The sequence below is a fragment of the Grus americana genome, chromosome 12 (genome assembly GCF_028858705.1).
Source record: "Grus americana isolate bGruAme1 chromosome 12, bGruAme1.mat, whole genome shotgun sequence".
Lineage (NCBI taxonomy): Eukaryota > Metazoa > Chordata > Aves > Gruiformes > Gruidae > Grus > Grus americana.
In genome coordinates, this window is record NC_072863.1 from 20,769,197 (window position 1) to 20,793,762 (window position 24,566).

At 44.0% G+C, this 24,566-nt stretch overlaps 1 protein-coding gene across 4 annotated transcripts in view; it reads right to left on the bottom strand.

Annotated features, from left to right (window-relative positions):
• AMOT (angiomotin) overlaps positions 1-24,566 on the bottom strand; it is a 65,296-nt gene extending 40,730 nt beyond the window's left edge. For 2 of the 4 annotated variants that reach the window (XM_054839497.1, XM_054839494.1), the window contains exon 1: positions 11,655-12,549. The gene's annotated coding sequence lies outside the window, so the exon portion shown is untranslated. Of the gene's footprint in view, positions 1-3,009; positions 3,120-11,654; positions 12,550-24,436 lie in introns of those variants that run through there. The other 2 variants (XM_054839495.1, XM_054839496.1) reach the window with 2 other exon arrangements.

A 24,566-nucleotide genomic window follows, 5' to 3' on the forward strand; every position in this document is an offset into this window, starting at 1 on the left:
AGCTAACTTGGGTGGCAGCATTCCTGGAATCTGCTTTCTGAGCGAGCTGGAAACTTATAGCAGAACCAGTGAGTTAACTTTTTTATGTAATGAAACACAAAAATGAACAATATAATCAGTACTGAAGACCATGTGTTATTTATTTGGACACCAAATTCTATTTGTGTTAGGCTCTTCCAGCAATTTCAATTTTCAGTGTGCCAAAGATAGAAATTAGTGAGGTGCACTGGAAAAAGTCGTTATGATAGAGCTGGAAGGAAATTGGAATAGGTTCTCTAGACATTTTAAACAGATGTATTTGGGGGTTTGGCTTAAATCTATTACAATGGATAGGGCTGAATTCAGACTACCAACAACTCTGCAAAACGGTACTGGCTTATGGATTGGATGGTGCACTCTTCAGAACCGCAAAGCCTAGAAACACCTTGCTTTTCAAGTGGAAAATTCAGGTTTAGACCAATTCTGTTCCAAGGAACCACTGTGAGGTAGATCTCCCAGGCCAAACTGATTTTGCAGTTTGTTCCTGAGCATCGTAGCTCTGTCATCTTACTGCCTTATTCTAACTTCTAGTCTGAAATTATTCATGGTAACTTTATACCTGCATGTTCTTGAGCGAAACATCAGAGTCTAGAACTGGTAGAACTAACACAGGAATTGGAAATAGTGTTGCACAGAACATGCTGAGATCAAGAATGGGCATAAAAGGGGAGGTAGCGTAGGTACTATTTAAGGAAGAAAAGACCCATGTTTGCAGGGCATTGTGTAAAAACTCAGTAGCTGAGGCTTCTGTCTTAAACATCAGGTAATTATTCACAGGAACATTGCCAGTCCCTCATGAGGAAGAAAGACTAATGAAGAATTTAAAATGATAATACTACCAGGCTGTAAGGAACCAAAGCAGCAGATTTCTGTACAGCATGCAAATATTTTCCAGCATTATAAAAATAAACAAGCTTAGACAAGTGAGCTACTCACCACTATTTGATGAGTGGCTATAATGCTATAGCTCAATTAACCTGCATGGAGCAATAATAAACTCACAAGCGAAGAGAAGCATCTTTCTTTAGCTTGTGAAACGAAGAGGAATGCAAGAGTCCCTGTGAGGACAGCCTGTACATACTTGCCCAGAATTACTGCTTAGCCAAGAAGCTAATTAGCTTACGCATCAGGTGGGATGGAAACAGGTTCACCACCTCAAAAGGGCTGGAGTACAGTTAAGCACTTTCAGTTTTACTACTAAATTTTGTGTCACTCATACACAAAACAATCCAGTGACAGTGACAGACTTCAAACTCAAGCAGTAAATTTTGCTAAGTAATTCTGAATTTTTCTTAAAAGATGTGCATGTGATACTGCTTATCCTGGTTGGCAACAGGTGATGGAATGCTATCAGTTAGATGAAGTCTTAGGTTGTTTTTTTAGGTGCGGAGTTATCTTCAGACATACCTGCACACTGTAATAGAGGAGGGGAACACTGAACAGAGATAGCGTAGAAAGGACTAGCTGTGAAGTCCCCGGGCAATCGCAGAGACCAGCTCATATGCTGAGTCACCCACTGTTTAATAGAAATACGCCTTTGCTACATGGCCTACGCAAAACCCAGCAGGCTGATTGCCAGATCCTGCAAAATTCACTTAACATGAGTGGCTGTAAGACCACTGGAAACATGGCTATTCTGCACACACGCTCACTTTGAAGTGGGTAGGAGCACCAGACTCACAAGGGCGAGGTCCAAAATTATTTAATGAATAGCGCAGGTTATCACTGAATGCTCTTCGTTTCATTTCAGCCCTTCCCAAGGAGGAGGAAGGGAGAGAATACACACTAGGATAGTCCTTGAGAATAAAGGTTCCCAACGTCTGGCGCCAACACCCAGACCTGCAAGGCGGCACACAACAAATCCCAGAGTGGTGATAGCATTTTAGCACCTGCTCCTAACCAAAAGTGGGTTTCAGACTCCAGCCATAAACACTTTCATACAGCCATCTAGTCCCTGCTTGCCTAGATCTGCTGACTGTGGCTCAGGTGATCCTGGAGGGTGGCACTGAGCAGGTGCATGGAGCAGTGCCAACATTACTCATCTTCATACCAGCAGGACAGAGTCACCGGGCAAACAAGAAAAACTTCCTTCTTTTAACTAAAAACAAGAACAATGTCACCCGGAGGGGTGCAAATAATATGCATACCCATTATATTACATCATCATGCAATTACAGCAACAGGCCACCAGAACACCCAAAGATTGATCACAGTTTTAACAACTCTCCGGGCCAAACCAAGTCCACCTTCAGCAAGGACTAGACTGCCTCGCCGAGAGCCATTAACCTTTCCTCTCAAATGCTCATGGTCTTGGGATTTGGACACAGAACAGCACAAGAAAGCCTGGCAGGCCTGAAGAAAAAGCAACAAGTCACTTGGTCTGGCTTGAGATAAATAAGTCAAGACATTAATGTAGGAAGACCCCCTCTAAACAACAACTCTAAGGAAAAAACTGGAAAGACCTCGCTTGACCTTTGAATTACTGCTTCCTCACTATAAAGCATCAATTTCTTCACAGGGAAGTACCTATAATCTTAACCAACATAATTTAGGTTTTATATTACAAAGGGAAGAAAAAAAAGAGAAGAGTAAACACTTACAGAGCCTGTTATAAATAGGAATGCTTCATGGCTTTTAAGCATTTTGATAAGCATGCTATGGAATTTCAAGCTCCTCCATAAAATTTCAAAAGTCAGAGGGTCAGAAGGATTTATTCTGAATATACTGGTCTAATAGCAAAACCAGTCTAGGCACATTTATCCAGCTGGTTTTATTGAGAATATTTCTATGTGAATACATCACATCACTCAGTTACTTAAAGTGTTATGCAGCACTACCAAGCACTACTCACACATCTGCAGACAACCCTTTAATGGCACGTACCGCAATTTCTGCATATTTAATGAAACACTAATTCCAGCACAGGCGACGGGAGCTCTGCTACTAATTTCATAAAGGCCAAGATCTCACCTTTTAGATGTCGTCTTGATAAAACCAGATCAAGCTTACACAGGTTTAATCACATCAGGTCTCATTTCAGAGGACTGCCTCCCAGCGCATACCAAGCAAGATTCATCTGCTTCGAACTTCACAGATTTCCAGTAATTATCCTTGTAGAATTGGGGAATTGTTGTAAACCCAAGCCGCAATTTTAATTCAACATCAAGTTTTGTTTTGTCTTTTAAGAACGCTCCACTTCTTGCTGCTGCTAGCACTCAGGCAGCGCCCTGATTCTGTCGTCAGCAGCCCCTGTCCCACAACTATCCCAAGTATGCCTCAGCACCATTTTCATTGCATTGTGTGGTTTCTCCATTCCTTTGCTGATTTAGTCCAGGCCTCTCCTCGGGGCTCTCAGATAATGAAAACCATGTGAGAGTAAAATGTAATCTTCAAACACGCAAACCAGTTTCATGTGCATTATCAGAAGGGAGCAAAACGTTGACAGTGCATCATTTGTCCCTAGTGATAGGATCAGGCTGTTTTAATTGCTGGTGAGATAAAAGAGATTAGAATCACCATCTACACTAAAAATAAAGTCAAAATTCGAACCCAAAAGCTTAAGTCCTGAAAACAATGGAAATACACTCCCCAAACAGCTATATTCATTTTATGCTACCTTAGGGTAGTTTTTCCTCATGTCAGTTGTGGTATACTGAAAATTCGTATCATAAGTTGACACAAATAAAAACCACAGGTGGAGAAGGGTGTAGAGAAGAAAACAATCACTATGGCCTAACTTTAGCATGGAATTTTCTGGCTTTTTCTAGCATTACCACAATTTAAACTATTTTAAGGCCCCATATGGAGGAGCTCTTCTTATTTCACAAAGCAGTTTTACAGAATTTAATGGGACTAGTCACAGAATACAGAAAGCAAGAAGGCATGGGCCCTCCTTTTTTCAAAGGGCTGCTTTTTTCTTTTTTCTTTACAAAAAGAAACAGTTAAAATACCGTTAACTTATCAGTTGTCAGTCAGCCTAGTAGAGCTGGCAATGCTCATTCTGAGATGCTGTGGCTCAAAGAAGGGAACAAACGTAATGCAGTACTGGGACACAGTATCATGAAACAAGCCCATTTTGTGATCTCAACAGGTAGCATGGGTTAAAAAGATGGATCTGTTTTTTGGTTGGTTTTTTTTCTTTAGTAAAACCCAACAGAAGATCCAGACCACCAAATTTTTAGAAAACAAGGATGTTATAAAAGAACAACACCAAAACCACTTTTATCATAACCACCTGGGTTTTTCATGTGCACCTTGTAAAAACCTTTAATTACTTGTAAGATGATTAATTAAGCCTCACCACCACACTGGAAGGAAGATATTACTACATTCATTTTAGTGCAGCGTTGATTGGCTAAGTCCTAGCCTACATGTATGTTTTTGTTGCCACAACTATGTCACTCTGGGAATTGATTTCTTTCAATGTAACTATTCCAGCAACCACTCTAAAGCAGATGTAGTTACACTAGGAAATAATTGTTTTTAGGTATATTACTTAGGAAATCTTGTATAAATCATACCAGCAAAACTTAAGTCCTTGCTAACACAAACTTCATTACTACTAGAAAGATTTTCCATAATAACTGGAGCACCAAATATTTTCAGCATAGATCCTGCCTAAGTGGTTTTGATCAAGGATGTAGGCACTCCAGAACTTGTGTAAGCAGAAGGCAGGGGAACTTTCTGAGTATTTTCTACAACTGAGAAGATACTTCTGCAAGGTATCTCGAGCAGCTGCAGAAACAAAAAGTTCGAGCGACACAATATTCCCCTAACGAAGGAAATCTGCATGTTTGTGTTTTGATGGTGCACTGTCAGCAACTAATAACACACCACAATCTTATGCCACTTCAGCAGTAAGATGTGCTAAAATGAACTTCACTGAATGGCACAGAAACCACAGGTAACACTGCTCCTTAAGCACAAATCCAAAATAATTAACCTTGCCTCAGCTCTTATTCGGAGCAGCACTTGCAGAGGAAACGCGTTGAGCTCTCCACTGCCTGAGGAACAGCGAAGGGATGTGACTGCTAGGGCCTCACTGGGGCTGGAAAACCTGCCATCCCGTGTCTCACAAGGCAACGCAGAGCTGAAGTGCTCCCAGAGAGCCGTCTGCCACCACAGGCACCATCTCAGGCCCTGATCTCCATTTCAGCCTTTTGAGTTTGCTCCACGGAAACATCCCTTCAAAGTGCCACCCGAGCAGTTTGGGATGGGGCCAGTGGCCTCCCGTACAAATTTTCCTCTTGCCGTTCCTACGTCCCCAACTCAGAAATGCACTAGTCTTTCACCAGGTGGCAAATCCACCCTTCCCTCCATGGGTGCTAAGACTTTTTTATTACTTTTTATTTTTTTAAACAAGATCCGAGCGCTCCATACCCGATCCCAACTTGGCAACAGCAAAAGCTGAGTTTTTTCATGTAACTTTGGTGTATTATTTTCTGCTTGCTCTCTACAGTTCCCTGCTCTTACTCAAACTACATAATTGCTCTCAGTCTCTTCAACTTTTATCATTCTGCAGTAAAAAGTGTTTCGAATTTGTTTTTACCTAATGCAAATATCAGCATTCACTTGTGATGATTTCAGTAAACTACAGATTACCAATTCCTTGTGCACCTCCACAGGCTATCTCACACTGCTTTTATGGTCTGCATCTCCAGAAATATGGAGGAGGTTTCAGCTTTGTTTCTTTTCAAAAAGACAATGGGAAAACTAGAAAGATATGTTTTCCCACCCTGTTCTTCCCAAGCCCCACAACAAGACGGGCTAGCCCTAGTATGAAGCAATGAAATTTGTTTCAGCTGGACACAGAACCACCCAAATTAGAACAGCAGGAAAAATCCACCAAACCCTGAAGTGAACAAAGTCACTGAAACGTGGAATTACTTTCCTTGAGGGTTACAGTAAATAATCCTAAGAGATTAAGTAATATTTTGAAAAACCACGTTGTGTAGAGACACGAAGCATTTTAAAGCAAACATTACTGTGATACAACTCTTAGACAAGGTCCTACAACAGCTGATTAATTCATTAAACAAAAACTTAAATTGGCTTAATTCATAGACATTCATGCCAAAGAACTGCTCAACATCTTGGTCTACAATTAGACGCTGTAAGCACTTTCCTAACACAAATAATAGCAAGGCCTTTAAAAACCGATTTTATTAGATCAGTGAACTTTTTTATGGTTAAACAAAGTTTTGGCTCCATCTTCTAACCAACAGCAATGAACCTTACGTTGTCCAATAGTAGTTATCAAGGAAAATGACCAAAGACCTCTCCAAACTCCCAAAGATTTTCAAATATTTAGTATTTAAAAAAATAAAAGGTTATTTTAAGCTTAGGCACAACCAAAGTAGACAACAGTCATTCTGAGAGAGGATGAGAAAGTAAAAAAGCAACAAGTATGAATGGCAGTCCTTATCTCTGAACCCCTTCTGCGGGGCCAAGAATGCAGAGTGCGTGCCAGTAAAATATGAGACGATTCAGCCAATAGAAACAGGAGAGAGCACTCACTTTTCCAGCGCTAAGCTAGCAATACAGGAGCTGCTCACAACAAAGCATGACACAGCCAACAACCATCATGAAGGATGACCACATCGCATGATCCCCAGGCGGAACAGGAGACTCCAACACATGTTCTTCTTTCACTTAAGCTGAGCACCTCCCATCACCACTACTCTACTAAGACATGATTTTAAGGCTTTGAGAACTCCGTTTCCACAGGCCTTTTTATTTTGTTCTCAGTTTTTTGTTTTGTTCATGACTTCTTCTTTTCCATTCCTATTCATTCACCAACCTCCTGCTTACATCAAATGTCTGGTTTGCCCTATACACAGTTAAGTTTCAAATATATTCTTACTTTAAAAATTATATCAAAGTGTCTAGGTAAACACAAATCTCATCAACCCTGAAAAACTCCTTTCACTTACAGGCATAGCAGGCAAGTTAGACAAATACTATATTGCATATTTAAAAATGAATTGCTCCTAGGAGCTCCTTTACATTATCATTCCCCAAAGTTGTTGAGATTTTTTTTTTCCTGTCTTGGAGATTACATTTCAAGGCTACTCTGGAGAGCCAAGTAATGTGCAAGATTTGGATATTTGCTGACTTTAGAGTTCTCCATACAGTACAGTATTTTCACATGGATACAATTTCAGCATCAGATCTGGTCAAAGCACGAACCAAATACTTTTGCAAAAGCTGAAGGTATGGCCGTAGAGTGGAGGCTGCAGCATGCAATTCTTCCTGTGGCCGGCACTGCATTCCAGAGCTGTTTGGGAATACACTCTCTCCTGTCTAAAAAGGTTTAACGACTGAGGAGCTCCTGCAGCCAAACTGGACTCATAGGGCAGCTATGTGCCTGTTGTTTCATAAAGACAATGATTTAAAGCCTACAATATGATGATGCCATATATGGGGCACGTACAGAGAGATCAGGCACAAGAGGTAGAAGAAAGTCTAATCTAGAAAGTAACTACTCATCAGAAAGTAAGGCAAGCAAAGAATTCCTGAAAGCAGAAAATGAGCTTACAGAAATCAGTTGTGGCCCAGATTCAACACAATGGACTAAATCATTTTGACAAATCCTCTAGTGCTTCCTGAAACTTTATAACCCCAGCAATAGGCAATTTGGAACACTTCTATGAAGAACCAACAGATTCAAGTTCTCTCTTGTATTTGAGTGGATAGAAGAGGAAAAAGAGAGCCTTCAACCTTATTGCCAATCACCAAGAATGGTTGTTCTCACACTATTATAAACATTTGGTCTCCATGGAAGGGGGATACCTAGCAGCAAACATTGGCAACCAAGGACATTCCACTCCCACTGTATCGTCCACAATAGCAAGAAGAAAAAAATAATCCATAAGGCTGTTTTGATTAGGAAACCTTTGAGAAGACTTCTTCAAAAGTAAGTGTCTGAAAATACCTTGAAATATGGGAATGCGCAACAACAGTTAGACGGGTGGAAAACAGGCATCTTACTTTATTCTGAAAGCATTTACACTTCACCCCAAAGTGGGAACATCTAATAATCCAAGAACCTTTTGCCAAGAACAAGGTCATAGTTTTCATTTAAATTCAGAACAGAACCTAACACACACCATATTCTGCACTGAATGGAGAATCTTGTCATTTACAGGTGTTTGGAGCCAGGTTTTAGTTTAATACAAACTCATAACATGTAAGAACTTTCTTATATTGGGCTTTGTCTTTCCGTCGGGTTACAGTTCTGCAGCTCTTTAAAAGCTGTCAGTAAGAATGAAGCAAGAACGGCAAAATGGAGTTCTGCCCCAAGAGAGGTATAAACAGATAAATTCTTTCACAGCTAAAAGTATTTATACATTAACATACACTTGGAGTGCTGATAATTCTAGAATTAAAGGCTTATCTCTGTATATACATTAAAATAGCAACAACCTAAACCTACATCAGATTTTGCTCCACGTTAAGAAAAAAAAGCCTTTAACGAGCTGAATTTTTACTTCAGCTGTTCATTCACTGTAGTGACAGTGAGCCCTTGCCATGGACCAAGACATTGTGCTGGGTGCTATACAGAGTTCAATGGTGCAAGTTGTTCCAACAAAAAAACATCACCACCCAAAAAAAAAAAAAATCACATCACACTCAACTGGAGACAAAAGGAAGAGATAGAAGAGGGAGAAGTGTTTATGTTTTGAGAACTCAAGGGTTGCAAATTTTCATCTTCTCTGTCACAGTAAGGAAAACGTGGCAGTAAAGCAATGCAACCTGATTTCTAAATAAAGATTGGTCAGTCTGCTGATGAAAGACAGGATAAAGAGAACAAGAGAACTATTAAATTATCTACACTTCTGGGATTCTTGCTATTCTTTTGCAAAGTGAATGGCTTATGCTAATCAGGATGCATCTGAAACATCATTCAAGCCTTCTTGTACAAATATAGTTCTTATTTATCCAGAAAGATCCCCACCAGCTGGCAATGTTTGCATACAATGTTAAACCCAACTTCAAGAGCCCATGCATTATGAGTCATTTTACATTTAAAAACATTAGTTCTCTTAGCTGTTCTTGAAGATGGTATATCCCATGAGAAGAATTTTAGTGGAATTCAACAATAATACACAATGTTACCATCCTACTTCCTCTAGCACAAAGAAGTTACAAGTTTTCTGTTGTTTGGTGGTTTGTTTTTTTTTTCTCTCTCCTAACAGTGCTTTGCCTACAGAACATCTTTGGAGAAGGGACAAAAGGATTTGCGCCAATCCCTTCTATATGAATCAAATATTTATGCTATACCCTCTTCAAGCACTTTCATCTAGTAACCTATGGAATGTGATCTCCTGACCTTAACACTCAAGCATGTCTAAATCAGCTGCCCTTTGAGCTGTATTACAGACTACAGAGAATTTTTATACATTTCTATTACAGGCATATGAAAACCTTGTGGCCTGGCTGTGCCATTCTGTTCTACAAAGCATAAATTAGTCCAAAGTCGCTCAAGCATGCTTCAGGAAAGAGCAATACTTGGATTCTCCCATGTTTATGGCACAATCTGATGTCATGTGTCACCATAAACAGGCAGAATGATGAACCATGTGTATTAACCAGCTGTCACAATTTAAACGTGTCATGCCAAACAATACCACAATTACGAGGTGCCAGCACCACTGCAATCCCATGTCCCACTCTATGGCCCATTCTGCCTACTCCGCACTGCTCAGCTTCCCTTCTGCCTCCAGTCTCCTCCCCAGGACAGGCAGTGCTGCCTGCAAAACATCTCCAGAATCAGAAAGACAACGAGCCTGGGCTAAGAGCAGGCACCCCTTTCCTCCTGGAAATCCTACCCTTTCCTCAAGAAAGCACTAGAGCAGAAACAAATCATTCTGTGTTGTGTTTGTGGCTCCTAGGAATGTTTTAAGGCCCGGGGTTATGTTGCAAATGAGTGTCCTGGAGAAAAAGAAGGAGACCAAGTGCCTCAGATGAACCTGCAACGTCAACTATGGGACAAATTTTTCCAGGGTGAGCTCATGACCATACTCCTAGGAGCAGCAATCACTGAGGTAACCCTGGTGGAAGTCTGACCCAAAGATTTAGCAGGGTCACGGTCTTGGTGGTACGGTTAACATTTTTATGCCAGCCCTGAAAAAACGCTGTGATGCTGCCCATCACTCACACAGGAGCAGCAAAAAGGTGTAGGACAAGCTCCAGAAGATGGTTCTTATGTTCCCACCCTGATTTGGCAGAAAGGCTCAGTCCCTAGAAAAAGTCAAGGGTAGCAGAAAAAAAGTGAGACAGCAGCCAAAACCTATGCCATGTCCTCTCCCCCAAGATGGATCCCAGTCCAGTCCTCTCACAAGGTGCCCCGCTGGCTGCTACACCTCAGCAGAGACCTCCGATCTCTGAGGGTCCATCAGCTCAGGGCACGCTGACCTGCTGCCCTCCCTCTAAAGGAGGAATAGGCCACTTTTATCCACTTCCCCCCCCCCCCCCCCCCGAAATCCCTCCAGGGGAGAGGAAGGAGGAAGAAAAAAAAAGAGGCACAGAGACCATAATAGACCAATATTTAGCATTTCCTGTATCATCTACAGGAAAAACCCACGCAGTAGGGAAGAGCATGATGTCAAGGCTGGTTTCACCACATAAACAGCCAGATCCTCCTGCTGGGGGATGCTGTGTGTTTCCACAGGGAACAATATAATCCTCCCTGCAAAGAGGAGTCCTGCTACCAGCCATGCAAAATTCCACAGGTCCTTCCCTTGCACAAAAGACTGGTAGCAATGAAACTCTGGCCATGGGAAGTGGGTATATGGGTACAGAGCTGGGGGAAGAGAAGGAAAGTTAGAAATTCACAGCGGTATTACCACTTGTAAAACAGCACACATTCAACGCTTGGCCCCTAGAGAAAGGAGTATGCTACAAAATATGTTTCCCTGCACAGAGCCTGGGCCTCCATCCAGTTATTATGTGCACATGTCCCTGCTGCATTTTTGGTCTTACTTTAAAAAAGAAAAAAAAAATCTCAAAACAAAGAAAACATACCCTCATACTCACTCTGTACAGTGCCAAGCATGTTCCTAGCCACGTTCAATAATCTGTTAAGGCGTGTTAATTACAGGTTCAACACTTTTACACCTTGTGACACAGTAGTAAAGCACTTAATGTAAAACAAATTCCAGTGTAAAACAAGAAATCTCAACTGATTGTGGGAGCCCTGTTTGCACACGTGCATACGTAAACGCACATACATGCTTCTCTGCAAAGCATGACGAGCAAAGACAATCTTGACACGTGGATTACAAGCACAATGACTGTGATTACTTTCTCAAAAGAGCACCGCAAGAAACGCGGCTGCTTTCAAACACAGCCTGACACAAACCCACTTCAGCGACCTCCACAGAATTTTACTTTATCCGATTACACACAAGTACATCACTATCAATATTTCACTGCCAGCAGTGAAATGGGTAGACAAGTGTATTTTTTGCAAGAATTTTGCAAGATGAAGAGTAATCTTTACAGGAGAGAGAAGTGATGGGCAAAAGTTGACAGAGAAGACAGCCAGTCTAACTTCCAAGTTTAGGCTGCAAAAATGAATGCCGAGTCCCTTGCACCATGAGCACGTCTCTTACCTACGGATCTGCTGAAGACAAAAGGGTTTTCTTCTTTTCAGAAACTGGACACTTGTAGCTCGTTGGGTCAGTCACACAAAGCTTCCCTGCTGCCAAAGGTATTTTTTTCCCCTCGGGTTTTTGTTGTTGTTGTTTGTTTTTTTACCCCAGAGAGTAAAGGGCAGAATAGTGGATTCAGCAGGGGCAAAGGGTGGAATTCGAGACTCAACAGGCGAACTGCAGGGCTCTCTCTAAAAGATGTTGTATTTCAAGGCGCTTTCACTTGCAAATCCTTCTTCATCCTCTCTGTCAATAAAACTGGAGGGAGGGGAGTAAACTTTTTTAACTGCAGAAATAAACTGGACTCCACAGAAAGGGGAACGTGATATCAACTGGATTTGTGGCTCCACTCTTTCTTTTATTAAAAATAAATATACTTTCAGACAGGCAATCAAGATAAATGGGTAAAAATCCAATACAGTCAGACAGGACCTGCCCGCAGTCCTTGGAAGGAGGATAGCGGTATCTCAAGAATGGCAGAATAAACAAAAAGAAGGGAAAGTCTGCGTCCCGGTGGAGGTGGCTCGGCGAAGGCTCCGCTGTCAGCGGCAGCACCGCCCGGGGCACTCGCAGCGCCCGCGGCCCCGGCAGGGAAGGGCGGCCCGCAGCATCGCGGCCAGGGGAGGCTGCTCTGCTCTGCTCCGCGCCGCTCCGCGCCTCCTTCTCCGCGGTTACCTGTGCGCAGCGGGGCGAGGCGAGCACAGAGGAGCCGCAGGGCCGGACACGGGGCTGGGGCGGCAGCGTCCCCCGGGCACACGCTCCCCGCGGCAGCAGGCTCCCACCGGTGCGCACACGGCGGCAGGGAAGGGCCCGGCAGCTGCGCTCCCTCCTCCGCCTCCTTCCGCCTCGCTCTGCGGCGCGGGCGCCCCGCGGGACGGCGCTCCGCCAGGGCGGGCAGGAAGCGCCCCGCCGGCCCCGCCCGGAGCCCGCCCCCCGCCGCCGGCCCCGCCCCGCCCGTCACTCTGCCGGCGGCGGCGCGGAGCTGCCCCGGCCGCTATTGTGTGCGGGGCGGCGGCGGGGGAGCCGGTCCCGTCCCGGGGGAGCAGCGCTCGCCGCGCCCCGTGGGAGCCGGCGCCGGCCCCCCCCCCCCCAGGAGCGAGCTGCGGGCGGCCGCTGCGCCCAGCCGGTGCCCTTGGGAAGCGGCGGAGCTCCGGGCAGGCACGACTCCGGCCGGGAGCGCATCCCGCGGCCCCTCGCCCGCGCCTGCCTGTGCAGCAGGCACCGCGGAGCTCCGGCCGCGCTACCTGTTAACGTGCGTGTGAGCGTTTGGGCCCGGCACGCCCCACTCAGCCCTGCAGCAGCCCAGCACAGAGGGGCTGTGAGGACCTGACGTGGCCAGTGACTTCATCACCCCCAGAAGCCTTCACAGGAGTTAGCCCCAAGGGCTCAAAACCATTCCGCTAAGTCGGTGGAGTTAAATGGGTTTATACCAATATACACCGGCCAGCGATCTGACTCACCCGCTTTTTGCTGGTCAAATGCTGAAAATAATTGAAAGCATGGCATGAACTGATCATGACTAACTGCATATAAGCAGAATATTAAAGGAATTTCCTATGTATAATGCTCACTTAAAACTAAAATATACATCAGGTAGTCTTCCAAGGCTCAGTCTATTGTAACAGTAAACATCCACCAGCCCCGACTACCCTGACAGAGCTGGACCTAACGGTTGGTGTGGAAAGAGGAGATGGAAGAGACTGCAGTATTTTCCCCAAACGTAACCACGATTTTGCTGTGTTTTATCATTTTACCGCATGATAAAAGATGGTAGCCATGTTCAGAGGTTGAAGGCTTTAGCGCCTGGAATCACGCTGTAGAATTTCAACTTAAAAAATAGTTTGGCTTTAAACATGTAACAACCTTTAAAGAAAAAGATGGACATATCAGCTTTGCGTGTGTGTCCTCATTCAAAGGCAGCCAGTAAAAAGATCCCAAAATATTGATAAGGAGAAAGGCTTAAGCCAGTCTCCCTGTTTTGGAGAATCTAATGGCACTTGGTAACAGCAATAACGCAGTCACCTCTGCAGTGGTACCAACCTCTGTGTCAGAGAGGCAAGGCTCTTGTTCTGAAATGGAGTAAGCTACTTTAACTTCTCCTAGCCTGATGCCTGTGATCAGGGCAAATCCGGAGTCTAAACAAGGCCCAAGATAACAAACTGGTCCTTCAAAAGGGACGTATTTGTGTACAAACAATGGTACCCTGCCTTTCTCACAATCCACCTCCTCCTCTGGCTTTCGCATACAATGCGCTGGAATCCTCCCCCTGTGAGGTCTCTCCTGTCCGTGAACTCCCAGCTCCCGTTCACTAACTTGTAGTTTCCAGAAAGAGCAACACAAAAAGTGAGAGAATCTCTCACGGTGTGTCCACAGCTGACAATACACTAAGGCCTGACCATGCAAATACCAAGCCCATGAAGTAGTCCCAGTTTGGGAAGGTTTGGCCGTAAGAGGACACCAGTTTCCAAAAGTACTAAACGTGCAAAAACTGGCCACAAGTCAAATCCTTGCACTGTGGAACTTGGCCTACAGGAGTTCATTAGGGCTCTTCATGTGAGAAAAGATAACACGGTTCAGCCATTTACCTTTTAATTGCTCTAAGCAAAAGAATCTTTTCCAACATTCCCAACTCTTAACATTGAAAAGAAAGATCCGGAAAAAAAAATAATCAGGAAGTCAAACTTCAGAAATCCCAAATGCAGCATATATAAACATCTATTTTTCCCCTTGTAATTGACATTCATTCACTGGAACATTTTAGTGGAACAAATGTAGAAACACATGTAAACAGTTCATTAACATCCCATAACCTTACAGTTTGCAAACACAAAAAAAGACAACACAGAACAAGCTAATGAAGCACATATTTGCTAGATGCTGTGGCGGGGAGTTGTAAGGGAAATATATAGCTATAGTGAGTTAGAGAGTTATAAACTATGCTTCAATCACACATCCTGTCTCCCTCCCACATGCTAAAAGAAAATAGTGGGGAGTAAAACGAGAAGGTAGACTCATCAGAAAAGTAAAAATATTGCTTAATGCAGACACTGAAAAGCAGCTAGCCTTGCCCCAGGCATATTAACCTCAACTCATCTGCCGCTGTTTATTCTACAGAGCACTAGCTGCTCATGTTTAACCCACACAATTGGAGATAACAGCTTTATCGGAAATGGAAAAGAACAAAGATGCACGAAATACACATTCTCTTCCTTAAAATATTCTCCCCCTGCATCCTCCTTTCACCCAGCTCCCCGCCCAGCCCAGTCCTCAGGAGCCACAGCACACATCTGAACGGCTGCCAGTGGAGGAAGCGAGCAGTTTCCATACACACATCATGCCACAATGTGGGAATTCAGGAAACAACACAAGAAAAGGGTTCCTACTAACTGTTCCAGCGTACTCGGGCCAATTTATGCAATCATACAAAGGTCACAGTAGATGTGTTAAAAAGCAGAAAAGATAAATGCCACAACGGCAAGTAGTTCAAAGTAGGAAAATAAATCTTGGGCTTACGAAGTGTTTGGATGACCTGGAATTGCTCCACCTACAATTTTTTTAAGAGGTTGTCCTTCACATTCTTTAAAATTCCTCCATCTTAAAGTTCCTCCCTCCAGGAATCACTGTAACTCTGCCGTCCTTTGTCCACAGCAGCTGGAGCTCAGGAAGCTGCTGATACTACCCCTCATGTACAGAGAGAAATCACCACTCAGTCCTGCGTCCATTCAGTGCGGCTGAGAGGAGTGTAAATTAATTTCCGTGGATCTCTGATCTCGGGCCAGTTTAACAGAGCTTTTCTTCTTGCCATAAAAATAAACTGCTAACAGCGCTCACAAGCGCCATTTAGCTCTTGGGACCAGCCAGTACATCCCCACCACCACCAAAGCAGGGGGGTCTTTGTCTAGTCTGTAAATATGCTGTTGGGTGAAATAACAGCCCTACAGTAAACAAGCAGTAATGCAAGCAATAGTAAAAAAGATAAGAAGAGGAGCTGAGGCTGAGTTTACTAGGTGAGTAGGAGCAAGGAATAGGTAAATCTGAAAAGGGAGATTACTTTATCTTTCTTGCCACAGGAGCAAAAGTCAGTTTGATAGATATATTCAGTGAAGAAAAGGAAGTAAGTGAACAAATACATTACAGGATACAGATCAAAACAAGATTAGAAGATTTCAAAACTGTGTAAGAATCACAAGAAATGTGTGGAGAAGGCACCAAGGTACAGGAAGGTTACGTGGTTTGTCTAAAGCCATGCTGGGAGTTCAGCCTAGACTTGCAGAGTCTCTATGAGGCCACAGGACCTGCCTTGCTGCCTGCATGTCTGGTGAACCTGGACGTACAGCACTGCAGCTTTTGCTGCCACTTTACCACCTGGGCCTTCAGGGTGGTCATGGCCATTTTTAAGCGGTATTTAGAGGATTTAACGTTGCTGCTATATCCAGCCCCAAGCTGTAACAAACCCTGAAAGGCTCCGTCAGGTCCTGCCATTGGGTATGGCTGGAGACCAGCTATGATTTCTGAGGAGAAACAAAATCAGTCTGATGAACATGAGAATGAGGCATGAATTTTATGTAAAACCACTTATCATTCACCAACAGACAGCAATGACAGGTATTCATAGACCAACACCACCAGAAATTACTACCATGAAACTTGACATGTGCGGAATCGCTAGAAATACTCTACTTTTCAAAACACAAGAGCAGGAATAGTCATGCACCATGTATTCCTCTGTCCTTGACTAAGTAATTGCTGTATCTTTCTACACAAGTTTATTATTCCATATAATAAAACTTTAATGACCATATAACTTCTGGGAGAGAAGTAATTGCTACAGAGGCTTTTGCATAGCCAAATTCACATCCTGTCTATGTTGTGATTTACACTGTAACATAGCTCCTGCTCATCTAAGGTTTTGTATGCTACTGCATGTGAAGATTTTTAAAAGTACGTTGGTAGGATGGTACCTCTTACGGAGTGTAACTCAAGTCCAGCAAGTTTTCTTGGGTGAAGAAAGAGCCTGCGCAGGAAGGAGGAGAAAAGCAACAGCTTACCGCAGTGAAATGCAATATATAGGTCAGCAGTGATGTGTCACCCATGAGTTGATTGACCAGGTACCATCTATAAAGAGAATTATTCTAACTGCTGAACCTTGGTCCCTTTTTATGCAGTATTTCGGAAGAAAGCTGTGTAACCAGAAGAGTGATAAACAACTGCCAACTATGGAAAAACAAATTAAATGTTTCAGCTTTGCTCTAAATGCATTCACATCCCAGTCCCCATAGACTTAAATGTAGCTTTGGCAAAATAAGGACAGCAGGGTTAGTCTGGAAAAAGAGACTTCCTTACAAGACACGGTTCTTCTCCCGAAGAAGGACATGTAAGCCTTTAGCTGATGTCTGTTAACAACCTTGGTGTATAAGAGTTGACCATCTCCCTCGTTTCTCTGCACTCTCGCCTCTCATGCCTCTTTAAAAACAGATGTCTCTTCAAAATCTGCTGAAATGAATTAAAAGATTCCCTCAACTTTCAATGGTTTTGGATCAGAGTGAACTGTAAGAGTAAGGCATGGAGGCCCTGCACTTCAACACAGTCTTTGTTTGCTCTCGATGACTAAAGAATGTATGAAGTCACAAGACCGCGAGAGGTACAGCAGGTTCTGCAGCATAAAACAGATGTGATAATCCTGATATTTCAATGACCATAAAGATTAACAGGGGAAAACCACAGCTGATTTGAAACCAAAAAGCCTAACCTCTTCAAACTCTCCAGGACTTATAATGGTGCAACTGTATTGATAAATACCATGGGGACAGGGGAGAGGGGTGCTTTTTGATTTAAAGCTTTTGCAACTCATCCTTAATATTGATATCAGAATCAGACTCAGAACTGAAAGAGGCAAAACCAAAAGTAATCTTTGGCTGGAAGCAACCTTCCACTGCCTGGGAAGGGTAAAAGTATGGTCTCAGTGACACAATGAGCACCACACAGATGCTAGAGGTCTACTAGTAGTGGGGGAAGATGGCCCTGCTCCCACAATATAGAAGCTGTACTGAATAGCAAACAGATTATTTTGAACATGAAATTAAAGGTAAATGAAAGGAGAGATAATGTTATGCATAAAAAAGGTCAAATGCATTGGAACAAAATATATAAAATTCTGTTAAATAATTGCTTCAAAGAGTGGCAATTATAATTTTTCTGATCACATAGTTGTGCTCCTAAAAACAATCTTTCTCCTGTAGTAAGCTACAAAAAGATTGATAATTAGAGACAGCAAGATATCAAGTTACAGATAATTGATTAACATTTCATTTTCACAGAAATGAAAAACTAAAAATAGAATCATGGAACAAAGTCTGATTAGATTTTACAATCAATTTCAGAAGCTGCTGCCACATGCTGGAAGAACACCAGCACTCTCTGCTGGTGATCTTTGTTCAATAGTTATCTAGACGAAAAAGGAGGAATAAAAATGCATTATGTTTTTGATATGGAATGCCATTTTTGTTTTAAATGTATGATTAATTAGATCCTTATCAATTTAGCAAACAGCAACTCTATGAGCTAGTTATGTTTTTGGCAACAATACAGTCATTACTAAGAAGTGTTTTTACTTTGGGCAGTCATCATTCACTGGAATAAATTTCACTTTTGCAAATAAACATCTGATGTTTAATGCTTCTCTCTGCAGAAAGCATTTCTGCTGTGCTGTAGCAAAAAGACAAGCTGGTGTGAGAAGTTCCCATGATGCCAAATCCCTTGGCTCCACCCTGACTTTCCATCAATTTTAGAGCTATGCCAAGAAAAACAGCTCTTCTTAAAAAAGTCCTAGTATAGCACCAACATCTTCCCCGAGGTAGTCACGGTGGCAAAGCTACTATGTTTTAATCAAAGCAAACCTGCTCCCAACCCTGTCTGTTACACCCTTTGCCAGGGAGCTGGAAAAGATTTCACTCCCTTTCCCCAGCATGCACCCAAGCCTTGTCCACACCCCTCCTGGATTACTTTACCTCATCTGAGCCAGAAACTGCACAGGGACAACCAGATCAGGAGCAAAAAAAAAAAAAAACCAAAGCCAAGTACCTAAGTGACAGCTGTCCTAGTTTCCAAACCGTGCACAGATCAGGCATCAGTAAGAAGGGTTAAAGACTGGCAAATTGAATCCATGTGCAGCTCATGAAAGTGTGGGAAACAAAAGAGACAATGTGAGTTAAGGACAGAGTATTCATTAGCAAAGGGCTCAAGTTTCTTGGCTTTTGCCGGTCTGCTTCCCAATGGCCATTTTTCAAGGTAGCTCTTTGTTCTTTAGTTTTGAACATAGTCCTGGAAAGACATTATACTCTTTCTTAGCAAACGAACTAAAGCTCAGTACATGTTGAACTGCTTAAAATAATTTGTCTTTTTAATTCCCTGGGGGCAAGAGAGGAGAACAATGTCAGAGATGGGGTTTTTCTGCTGGGCTACAGTGGGCTTTGGATCAGAGCTTTATATGACATATCTGATCCAAAGACCTCAGACACCTTCATAAATATTCATTTACGCTATGGTATTAAATACATAGAGAAATTCAATGTTAAAAAAAAATAAAATACATAAGACTTCATAATGCGGCCCTATCAATTTGAGTCAGAGTAAAGCCATTACTGGAGAATGGCTGCCAAGCTCTGAGCTGCTGTCCCAGCTCAGCTTTGCATTGCTGGGGCTGGACTTGCCATTCCTCCCTTTCAGTGCCTGCAAGGCACTCACCTTGTTAATGAGGATGGCTTCAAAGTATTCAGGATGCTGAAAAGATTCAGTTTACAGCAGCAACATTAGGTTGAGAAAGGGATCCTGGTCATTCATGCGGAGGGGCCTAGAGCCTCCAGTTTTTCCACGTGAGGGGCACAGTCAACCCTCACACCAGGTGGAGCGTGCAGCCACAGCTGAATTGAACGATGCGGGAGTGTGAGTGATACCAGCGAGAGCCCCGTGCTCACTCCCAGAGCCCTCTCGTAGGTCTACACCCCCCCACCGCATGGGAGACATCCAGAGCAAGACTGCAAATCCCTGGTGCTTAGGGCCAGTATTTTGAAAGCAGCTCCACGTCTGGTAGGACATAAATACCACCTTAGGATCTGCTTCATAAGGTCCCTACGTATAAGCAGAGTCTTGAATATCTGACCTTTGCTTCTTCAAAGAAATCTGAATTTTGGTAATCCTGGGGCTTAGAGGGGAACTGATTTGCTGCTCAATCAAGAAAAAGCATCAATATGGGTGGAATTCTGGAAAAAGCAATTAAGACAGCAGATCAAAAATTGAAACCTAGGGTCTATTTCACTGTTTCAGTCAGCAGGTATCTGTATATTAAGTGTAGCAAGACACGCAGCATTTTACTTTGACTATTTTACTTTATGAAGTAAAAAACGGGAAGAATAGCTTCTGAATTAGAGAAACAGCTAAGAGCCCTAAAAGGAACACACACAGTGGTAAAAATAAGTGAGTTTTAACATAGTCGTTAAGTCAAAATCAGAAATAATTGTTCTAATGCATTCTGCTCCTGAAAAATCTCGAGTTCAGAAGAGCTTCACATCTGCGGAGTGTCCCAAGAAACTTTTTAAGCATTCAGGGATCACCGACACTTGGCTGAGTGGGTCAGAGTGACAGCCAAATGCCAAGCACAGCACTCTCAAACACTGCATGAAGAACAGAGGTTCCTGCCTAAGGGATCAGAGCAAGTTTCCCACTGCACAAAAGGACAAAAGGTTTCAAATCTGAAGTTTTCTATTTTTCAAGGAAGTTAATATTTTGGACATGACAGGACCCAGCAAGAGATCACGGACCTACAAGGAATGAGAAAACACTAAAAGCCTTGAGAACTTGAGTAACAATAGGAAATTAACATGACTACTTTTTTTTTTAATATTATTAACTATACATGCCAGACTGCTCTTAAATATTCTCTTCCCACATTCATACCCACACCTTTACCTTCGTACCATACAAATTCCGTATTCAGCTCTGTCCCTTGATCATTAATGCAGACTCCTAAGCTTCAGACTTCAAAGAAATGCACGCGTAAGAGTCACAGGCACAGGACTGGAACAGCGTCAAAGCCTCCCTGTGCAGGAACCTCGATCTTCTGTTTGACTTCACTGTACAAATATCTCATTCTATCAAGACTAGGAAATTCAATGATTTATGTAGGGCTTCCCACAGATTAAGTTAATAAGGGAACCCAACAGTGCCTCATCTCCTTCCGCCTTCCAAACACTGGTAAATGAAAGGAAATGGCAATGTCTCCTGGGGTAGGGGAAAGACGTGAGCGCTCTACAAATGTGCAAGGGAAGAAACCAAAGGCTTCATTGTGTGGATATGCACTTCTCCAGGAACCCTCTTCCCTTCTCCTCCCTCCCATAAGTGGCATATGATAATGTTCTTAGGGAAACTTGGTTCAACTGCAAAGCCTCACCCACACCACACCGATCATCACCTAGAACAGTGGTGGTTTAGTTTTCTTCCTGCTTTTTCTTTTATATTTTTCTTTCCTTTGTCCCTCCCCCCTTCCTTCTGTTTTCACCCTCCCTCTTTTTGCTGCTCAAAATGTCTGCACTCCCTGCTTCCTTATTTCTGTAGGTTCCCTTCTCTCATTTGTAGTACATTTCCAGTACTCCAGCATTACTTGGAGCTCCAGTTGTGCCTTACTAGTCGAAGCTTCCAGCATATGAGACTGAATTACAGTTTAACACAACACAAATGAAGAAATTACGGCACAGATACATCAAGATATAGGTCTCTCCAAGACCCTAAGGGACTTAGGGACTAATTTTAATGTAACTTGCAATCAACATCCCTTTGAGTTACATTTGAAAATTACACTGGCATTCCCTGGCCAAGATTAAGCCTCATCATGAAACAGAAAGGCAGTCTGGCATTTTTCAGCTTTATTTGTAGCTGCTTGTATATCGTCAACTTCTAAGGAAATTACCCAATGCCAAACTAAGATAGCTGCAAGTTGCTATAGGTCATCAGATTCGGGCATTTTCATCGACAAGATAGTCTGCGCTTGCTCTGAGCTAAGTTAGATAATACAATGGTAAAGTGTGAGAAGCTGTTGTAGATACACACACTTCAAAGTGCCTTCATCAGCCTTATGATCCCACATAAAACACTGCACTAAAGGGACAGTACTGATGGTAGACGGTGTTACGGAGCAATGATTTACTTACTGAGAAGGTAAACTATAAAGCCAAACTCAGAAACTTCTCTGCCTAATGAGAACGTTGCAATTAGGTCATTGCTGAACACTGCGCAACCACAAATCGGAGCAAAAACATTCCCACAGAATAAGTAATATGTGACAGCAGGTATTTGGAATGAGAACAAGGATTTTACCCATGTAACTCTACTGCTGAATTATGTAGATAAACAGTGGTCCCAAGATAGCCAGCTTACAGTGGGGACATGCAGGTGTCAGGATACACAGACCCAGTTTAGCACTAGCAATCTAGAGCCTAAACTCCCAAATATGAAAGTTCATGTCCAACTTTGATAAAATTTGACAAGGTGTTCAGAGCAAGTTTTGGGGTCAGAATTCTATTTCAGTCATGCATGAACTGGATCCAGGCTGTAACCTTCTATGTATCTTCTAGACTCCAGCTTGAGTAATGCTTCTAATTTCCAATAACTATTTCTGCTAAAAAAAACCCAAATTAGTTCTACGCCTAACCTTGCTTAGTTCAGGCCGTACATTTTGGTAAGCCTCCGAACACAAGACCTTTATTCAAATGACAAGATAAGGGCCTTTAATAGGAGAACACTCTCCAGACTGCTTTTGGGCACTGAAACTCCCCAACCCTCTCCCTCCCTCGGGTCCCGCACAGGCATGTGGAAGTACCTGCTGCTGGGGCAGATAGGTCAGGAGAGTGAAGATTTGCAGGTTAATGGGATGCTGTTCTGATCAAGGAGATTAGGTTACAAGACTGTGCCTTTGAAGACTGGCTTCTTCAGTGTGGCACTTTGGTTTACAACTGGGGATTTCTTTTAATTAGATTGTACTCTTAATTATTTATGACCTATATTATCTGCAGAAGCTGCCCAAAACCGAAGCCTTAATAAGGATAATTGGAATAATCATATTTTTACCTCTTTTGTAAAGCACCTTGAGCCTTACTGATAAGAAATGCTAGGACAAGATTAGATGCTTAACGAAAAATTATCATTAAAAAGTGGAATAAAAATGAAGAGTGAACTAAAATGGAATTATCTTTTTTATGCTGCATTAGGGCTGAATTGAGGATCATTTATCAGAGGTGACACTCAGAAAATTTTTACCTGAAAATTGAATGGGGATCTTCTTTATGCATCTCACGATGGCAGATTCCAGGTGAGGATGCCAAGGGCCAGAGCCTGGGGCCGAACGTCGTGAGAAGTCAGAGCAGCCTCCCAGGAGCCTGCACTATGGAAGCACTGGGCTATCCTACCTGTGCTGGCGATTCAGTCAGTTCTTGGCTATTTACAGCACCAAGCAAAAGCAATGGGTGTTGAAGGTCACCCAAGTTCCTGTGTCCACCACAGCTCCTCCACGCTAAAGATTTGGCCTTCCAGCCTGCACCTTCCTCAAAAAGTATACTGGAATTGAGACAGACAGGATTTGTGTTTTTGCTTCAACCATGTGGTAAAACTCATGGTGAATATTTATGGGCCTACCTGAATCAATCTGCTAATGAAAGGCATAATCTTTCAACCCAAGGGCAGACCATGATGTAGTAGCGGGGATGGCTCAAGGGGCTCGTGGGATCTCTACTCTCTTCCAGGCGAGGACGCAAACCCAAAGCTTTTAACTCTTTGGGGGTCATCACCCACAGACTGGCATTTTGTTCTCTCCACGATGAAAGCAGGAGGATTTGGAGTCACTTCTGCTGAATTCAGAGTTTGGGCAGAGGCGGATCGGCTCCTGTGGGTGTTTGGGGCCGGCAGGGACGGGGACTCTGGAGGGAAGGGGAGGACCCTGCAGCTGTGGCAGGGGCAGAGGCCCTGGACCTCCTCTGCAGGACTGCAGGTAGCAAAATATCCCCTTGCATTACCTAGACTTGAAAATGGACATGGGAAGGGACAGGACAGCTCTGCTCTCTCCATCACACTCACTCCTGGTCCCCAGTACGACACACATCAAACAGTCCTCGCAGCCTTCGCCTTGCCTTGCCACTTGTCCATAGCAAGACTTCCCCGAGACCACCGGGGGTGTCTGCAGGGACCTCCAAATACTGGACGTGGTTTTAGGGTTTGCGGGCTGAGCAAACCGCCCCACACCCACCCACCTCGCCCGGGGAAGGAGATGGTCTCCGTGAGGGAGCCCCTTCCCCGGGCTCTCAGGTGGGAAAGCCCGCCTCGGGGGAGCCGCGCGACCGCCAGCCCCGTCCCGGGAGGTGCGAGCGGGGGGCAGCGCGGGGGGACGCCGGCATTTACCTCAGGCTGGAGGCGGGGGGCGCGGGCAGGAGCGGGGCGCCAGGGGAGGGCCGGGGCCACCGCGGCCGTTAGGCGGGAGCCGGCGCCGCACGCCGCCGCCTCAGCAGCCCCTCCGGCAGGGGAACCCCAGCGCCGCTCCCCGCTGCACCTGCCCCCGAGCCCGGCATCCCGGCCGGGCAGGGCGGCCGCGGCGCCCCTTCTCGTTGCAGGGGGCCGGCGGGGCAGCAGCCAGCCACGCTCGCCTCAGGCAGCCGGCCTCGCAGCGGCGGCCCGAGCCTCCCCCCTCCACACCAGCTCCTTACCCGGCGGGCGCCTGCCCCAGCGACCACCCGCTCATCCATCTTGCTCCTCTTCCCTCCGAGGTGACAAAGCCGGCATGGCAATGAGAGACACCGAGGAGCTCTGGGAAGTGCCTACCCCAGATTCAGTTAT